Source organism: Equus przewalskii, chromosome 2, assembly GCF_037783145.1.
Source record: "Equus przewalskii isolate Varuska chromosome 2, EquPr2, whole genome shotgun sequence".
NCBI classification, from domain to species: domain Eukaryota; kingdom Metazoa; phylum Chordata; class Mammalia; order Perissodactyla; family Equidae; genus Equus; species Equus przewalskii.
Window position 1 is genome coordinate 26,608,978 of NC_091832.1, and position 7,172 is coordinate 26,616,149.

At 54.9% G+C, this 7,172-nt stretch overlaps 1 long non-coding RNA gene across 2 annotated transcripts; it reads right to left on the reverse strand.

Annotated features, from left to right (window-relative positions):
• Window positions 1–3,150: 3,150 nt before the first annotated feature.
• Window positions 3,151–6,950, reverse strand: LOC139079741 (uncharacterized). 2 transcript variants are annotated; one of them, XR_011533638.1, is made up of 5 exons: window positions 5,945–6,862; window positions 5,317–5,475; window positions 4,974–5,142; window positions 3,910–3,977; window positions 3,151–3,557 (listed from the first exon to the last, which is right to left on the reverse strand). It is a non-coding gene; the product is annotated as an uncharacterized lncRNA (long non-coding RNA). The 2 variants fall into 2 exon arrangements; XR_011533637.1 differs by having other exon boundaries at window positions 3,164–3,557; window positions 3,776–3,977; window positions 5,945–6,950.
• Window positions 6,951–7,172: the final 222 nt, after the last annotated feature.

Here is a 7,172-nt window from a genome sequence, read left to right on the forward strand (position 1 = left end):
AAGATTTTTTTCATTGTCTTTAGTTTTTGAACGTTTAATTATGATGTGACTGGGCATCAATTTCTTTGGGTTTATCCTATTTGTGATTTTCTCAGCTTCTCGAATCTGTAAGTGTATGTCTTTCACTAAATTTGGGAGGTTTTAGCCATTATTTCTTCAAATATGTTTTCAGTCCCACTCTCTCTCCTCTCCTGAGATACCAATGATGTCACCGTTAATTCTTTCTCTATGGTCCCACAGGTCTCCAAAACTCTGTTCAATTTTTTTTCAGTCTATTTTCTCTCTGTTGCTCAGACTGGGTAAATTCTATTGATGTACCCTCGAGTTCACTGATTCTATCCTCTATCCTCTCCGCTCTACTGTTGAGCCATTTATTGAGTTTTTTATTTTGGTATTGTATATTTTAGTACAATAATTTCCATTTGGTTCTTTTTTATAACTTCTATTTCTTTGCTGAGATGTTTTTTTATTTGTTTCCAGAGAATTCATTATTGCTTATTGAATCATTTTTATGATGGCTGCTTTAAAGTCCTTGTCAGATCATTCCAACATCTGATTCATCTCAGTGTTGGCATCTGTTGATTATCTTTCTCATTCAAGTTGTGATTTTCCTGGTTCATAGTATGATGAGTGATTCTTTTTTTATTGCATCCTGGACATTTCGGATATTGTAAGACTCTGGATTCTATTTAATCTTTTCTTTCTTTTTTGGCCAGAAGTCATAGCAAGAGGCCAGATGGGTGTGTATGCTCAGCTCTCCCCTGACATGCCTGCAAAAACAGGTCACCAACTCTACTCCCTGGTTGCTTCTGAATGGGGATGTTAAGCTCAGCTTCCTACTGTGCTCTACTGACACTGGGGACGAGGATGCTGAGGGCTGACTCACCACTTTGTTGCTGCAGAAGCTGAGCTTCCCACTGAGCCCTGCTAACACCAAGGGAAGGGTGAGGGGAAGGAGGGAGGTAAGAGGAACGCCAGCCAGCCCTGCCTTCCCCCACTTCATCCTACCTCACTGAGACCAGGTGGGGCTGGAGACTCAGTTTCTCTTTGGGACCCACTGATAATTGGACAGTGGACGGGAGCATTGAGTGTGAATAGCCCCACCTTCCATCACCACTTAAGTCTCGTTGCTGCCGGATGAGAGTGGAGGCTTAGCTCCTGCCTAGACGCATCCGACACGCCCTGGCAGGGGAATGAGAGCATCTGTGCCTGTTCACATAGGGTGAAGGTGAGGTAGGGTGGAATCTCAGCTTCCTGCTCCATCTACTGAAAATGCAGGGCAGAGGGAGCTGGGGGGAGAGCAGTTTTTCTGTTGCTATTGGCTGGGGGAAGGCAGACTTTGACAAGTTTTCTGTTATTAGGTCACCCTTTTCCAAGTCCTTTGGCTGGAGTGACAGGTTTTTCTTGGAGCTTTTTTAGCCTGTGTCTGTTACTGGCTCTGGGTTGGAGGCTTTTGCAGTGCCCTGTCAGGGTGTACGGGGGGCAGTAAGGAAACCCAGGAAACCCACGGCCACACCATTCCTCAAGCTCCTCTCCATCTTTCAGAGTCATCCACGCTTGTTGTTGTTTTATGTTCAGGATTTTTCAGTTGTAAGGAGGAAGACCTGGGAGGACTTAGGCCACTCCATCTTGGGGGAAATGGAAGCCCCATCCTTTAGATATTTTAATGTCACTCAGACAGAAACAGAGAGGCCCTCCCTAACTCCCACAGTAGGTCAGCCCCCTTCTTACATGTTTCCATGGCAACCCATGTGCTTCCCGTGTGGCACCATCAGTTGCATTTGTATATTTATGTGTGTGTTAGTCCTCGACTAATATTTGTCCCCATCCTTCCACCTTATCAATAGACTCCCAAAGGGCCCGAGGACAGGAACAGGTCCAGCTCTCTGCTGTGTCCTCGGTGCACAGCTCAGAGCCTGAAAAGGAAAAGATGAGATGCCCTAAGGGCACAGGGATTTCAGGGAGGGGGGGCTCCAGCAGGAGAAGTTCAGAAAAGGCCTCTATGAGGTGGTGACATCTAGGCTGAGACCAAAAAGACACAAAAACGGGGCCAGAGAGGTCAAGCTCTGAGCTTCCCCAGCAGAGGGAACATCAAGTGACAGAGCCCCACGGTGGGGATGAGTCTGACATGTTCCCAGAGCAGCAGGGAGGCCAGGGGCTGTGGAGGGAGGTGAGGAAATAGACCACGGAGGTCTTTGCAGGCCAGTGGAGGAGGGCAAGGAGAAGCCGTTACAGGATCCGGGGAGGAATAAGGGGGCACCACCCGACGTGGGTCTCAGGGAGATCTCCCCCGTCTGCTATGATCTGCGGGGACTGCAACAGGCACTCAGCGAGGAGGCTGCTGAGATACTGGATGACAGATGCCATGGGGGGACCTGAATTAGGTTCAGGGAGGAAGTGAAGGGCGGCTGGATTTGGGAAGGAACAACTCCATCTGCAGAGGTAAAAGTGGGACAGGCTGTAGAAGGCATCAGGCAGACAGTAGGTGCCCCCCCATCAGAATCCGGTTTCTAGCCCTCTCAGCGCGGGACGTCCACCCCTCCCCAGGGGCCTCTGTAGACAGCAGCGTCCGCGCAGCAGGCTCCGGCTCGGAAGGAGGTGCTGCCGGCTGGCTCCTGCAGATGCAGACGGTGTTCCTGCCCCTTCTGCCTGTGACTTCCTGTGGCAGGTGCCAAGGGGGGCCCAACGGTCCTGTCTCTTCATGCTGCGGGCCCCCGTGCAGCCCCTCCCTGAAAGCCTCGTCTGCTAAGTTCAGCCCACCTCACTTCAGGCCAACCTGCCATCACCGCCCACCGGAAATCGAGCCTGTCATCCAGGGGCTGTAAATCGGACCCTGGTTTGAATGGGGGAGCCCATGGCTTTTGAAGCCTGCTGGAAGTCTGGACTCTCCACCGAGCATCATGGAGGCAAAGCGTGTTAGCACTGAAACCCTAGGCAACATCCACTCCAGCCCCTTCAGCTTACAGATGGGGAAACTGAGGCTCAAGAGGTCAAAGGCCCTGAGGCTTAGCTGAGCAGAGTACTTTGGGGTGAGGCACATCCTGGAGTCACATTCTAACCCTACCACCTCATTGCTGAGACCTGGGGTGGGTGGCTTTCCCTCCTTCTTGGTTTCTTCAAGATGTGGATCACGCTAACAGCCATGCTTACTCTGTGCCAGGCGTTGTTTTAAGCTCTTTATATAAATTCACTCTAATCCTCAGAACAGCCCCATGAGGTAGGTGCTGTCATTACTCGCTCCATCTTATATGAGGAAACTGAGGCACATAACCCGATAAAGATCTACCCAGCTGGTAAATGCGGAGCCGGGTTCAAATCCAGCCAGCCTGACCTTCAAGCGCGTGCTCCCAGCCCCGATGCTGTCCTGTCTCCAGTATGTCCTTGAAGATGACTTCGAAGGTTAATTGATGTATGCTAGTAAAGGGCTGAGCGCAGTCCCCAGCACACAGCACACAGTCCGTGCTCAGGAAATGCTGGCTGAGGCGTCGGGCACCGCCCTGTTCTCGGGAAACAGCAGTGACTGAGCCAAATGCAGAGGCCTGAGGAGCTTCCAATCCCTGGCGGGGACAGAGGAGTGAACTGTCACTTATAACACAGAGGAGACCGGGGACCAGAGAAGTTCAGGGAGCCACAGAAGCCTAAGGAAGGGAGGTGGAGCCAGAGGAGGGAACAGCATGTGCAAAGGCCCAGTGGTAAGGAGGGAGTGGCAGGCCCCAGGCCCCAGGGAGAAACCACTGTAGGCCCGAAAGGGGTCCAGGAAAGGACACAACGAGACCTGAGGAGGTTTTCAGGGTTACTCTGAGGCATGGCAGGGATTAGATGGGGAGGGGAGTGAGCCCGAAGTCAGCAAGGCCAGTGAGCAGGTGCTGGGTGGAAGCTGGGCTCATCTGCAGGTCCTCACTTCCTTACATATCATGGGCCAGGGGACTTCCACAGCGAAAGTTGGGCTGTGCCGCACTCCCCTCGGACTGATTGCTCTGGACGGGAGAAAGTGATTCTGTGCACAGACCCTGGAGCCGCCAGGCCGTGGAGAGCCAGGCATCCCCCGTCCCCTCTCCTTCTCTACCCTTCTCTCTCTCCTCCCCCTCCCCACTTCCCCCCTCCCTCTGTTCCAGAGGCTGTTCCAGCGCATTAAGTGATGAAGCAGCCTCATTGCTGAAGCCTCCGGCTCATTAGCCGGCAGATGGAGGGGGCTGGGGACCCTCACGAGAGACTGGATGGGGGTGGGGAGCAGCAGAGCCTGGCAGTAAGGAGCGTCTGCACAGCATCACTCATGCTGAGTTTGGTGTGTGCTGATCAGGGCATGGAATCCCGGGCTTTGTGTGCTGATCAGGGCGCAGACGTCCTGGGCTTTTTTTTTAATCACTCATGCTCCCATTTGACCTTCACAACAGCCTGTGGCACTGTGCTTATGAGACTGGTCCCCCTTATAGGCTGTAGATATGGGCAGAGAGTGGGGAAAGGACTTCCTCAAGGTCAGACAGCTTGAGGCAGCAGATCCAGGATGCAAACCTGGTCCTAATGTCAGCAGGCCACATTTGTTGAGCTCTTCTTGTGTGCTGAGACTGGCACACAGTATGGAGTATGGGGTGTCACTTCCATATGCTGGTCCCTCATTGTGCAGTATGGGGTGCTTACAACATCCCTGCCAGGGAGGGACATTATTATCCCATGCTACAGATGAAGAAACTGAGGCACAGAGAAGTCAAGGTACTTGCCCAAAGCCACACAGCTCCATTTTCTTTTCTCTTTCTTTTTTTTTTTTTTTTTTTGGTGAGGAAGATTGACCCCAAGCTTACATCTGTGCCAGTCTTCCTCAATTTTGTATGTGGGACACTGTTTCAGCATGGCTTGATGAGTGCTGTGTAGGTCTGTGCCCAGGATCCGACCCCATGAACTCAGAGCCACCCAAGTGGAGCATGTAAACTTAACAACTATGTCACCCAGCCGGCCCCACAGGTCCATTTCCTTACCCTCAGACCCTTTTCCCTCCACACTGAGATGGAATTGGGGTCTTCTGGGGAAAGGCCCGAGCCTCCCAGGGCCCCTAGGTGATGGCATCCTTCATTCTTCAGATCATCCCCCGACCAGGAGTTCTGGATCAGTGAGGGCCAGCATATGGAACTGACAGTGCTGCTGAGTCTGGCAAGGGCCACAGTGAACCCCTCAGAGGCAGGAGGGATGAGGCCCCTCCTGTGACCCAGAGCCCCCGACACAGGCCAGCTCAGCCTTGCTGTCCCTCAGTCTCCCACTCAGGGCTCAGGGGTCTGAAGGAGGACTTCCATGATCCCGGGCAGGCGGGGAGCCCAGGGTCACCTCCTCTGAGGCCCAGAGTATCTGATGGTGACTGTCATGACATCACTAGAGAACAGCCAGCCGGGAGCGGTGCCTGGCCAGGCCATGCAGAGGATCTCCCCTCAGACACCCCGCAGAGATGGAGGGCTTGCTGATTCCCGGCTCTTCTCCTGGATGGTCCTGCCAGGGAGACACAGGGGTGGACTTTCTGGAAGCTGGGGCAGCCGGCCAGAGAGGACCATCTCTCTGGAATGGCCAAGAGCGTGGCTCCTCCTCCCCTCCTTTGCCTCTTGTGGGGGCCGACACCACCCCTGGGGGCTGCCTCTGCCAGAGGGAGGTGCTCAGGCGAGAGGGGTGCGGGAGAGCACAGCTGTGTGAGAGTGGGGTCAGGGGTCGGGGGTGGTGTGTATATGCAGTGGGTGCGAGGTGGGGGGGGGGCACGCTGTGTCTGAGCGTGTGCGAGCGTGTGTGAGAGATTGGGTGTGACCCAGGAAACCCAAACTCCTTTCTTCACCAGCTCAGGGAGCCTGTGGTGGTGGGTGGGGGAGGTGGGAAAGCCCACAGAGTGCCTTGGCGGGGAAGCCGCATGACAGCAGTGCTGTGTGACCTTAGGCATGTCCCTTCACCTCTCTGAGCTCCCTTTCCTTACCTGCATGATGGGGGTCATCCCAGATAAAGATGCGCTTTGCTCCTGGCTAATGTTGATTGCTCTCGTCTCCTGGGGAGTCTCAGGGCGGAGGGAGGCCTGACGTCAGCCTGGAAAGTGGATGGAGGCTGAGCGGGGCCTTCGCTGGTGTTTGCAACCGGCTGGTGACCAGGACACTCAGGTGACTCCCTGCGACTTTAAAGCCTGAAAGAAACAGCTGGAGAGCAAGGCAAAGGCACTTCTGCCTCCCAGAGTGCAGGGCCATCGTTATCATCATCCGCAAGGGGTGAGTGACGCTGGTGCCCTGGCCCACCTGTGGCTCCTGACCCTCAGAGGCCTGGTGGGCAGAGAGGAGCGGTGGCTGGGAGCTGGTAGGGCAGCCGGCTGGCGGGTGTGTGGAGGGCTGCCAGCCTGGGCATCAGGCCTGTGGATGGACCCAAGCCGGGCGGTGGGAAGCCAGAGACTCTGCAGATGGGGCTGCCCCAGAGCGGCTTGGCTGGGGCCCAGGTCTGGCTGGTGCCTGCTGCCACTATCCAGGGAAGGGCGCTCGGTGCCCGCTGCCAAGGAGCTGTGCTGGAAGTGGGCACCGCCCTCCTGTGCCTGCGGGGCTGCTCCAGTGGGGAGGGTGTGGAAGTGGCCTGACTTTGAGTCCCCAGCCCCCTGCAGACCTTCTGCCAACCTGTCTGCCCTGCACTGGGTGTTGACCCTGGCAGGGGTGGTGGTGCTCACTCCCCTTCAAACCGAGGACCCTGAGCCATGGCTGTTTCCGGGCGCCACCCTCTCTGGGTCTCAGCTTGCCCTGGACCCTGTTACTGTAGGTCCCCTGAGGAGTCCTCCTGGGCCCGTGACTCACAGAAGACCTCCCTCCTGCCCCCACCCTCTCCCAGGCCTCAAAGGTCCAGCTGTGTGTTTACGAGGGATGTGTTGCAGTGGCGACGTGAGTCCCAGTACATCTTAGAATCTAGAACTTCGAATTTTGGAGTTTCAGAAGACCAGGATTTGGGATTCTGAGAATCTCAGAATTTAGAATTGTGGAGGCTCAGAGCCCAGGAAGTGAAGGCTGCCAGGCAGTTCAAGGACATCTAGCCTAGTGGGTTTCAGATCTTTTTAAAGCAATAGAACCTGTCTCCAGAACACCAAATACACCTCCCTGGAAGTCCGGTCCATGGAGCAGATGAAGGCCAAGGCTCTGGCTGGAGATGGGGCGGGGGTGTGGGTGGGGGGAGGCTTC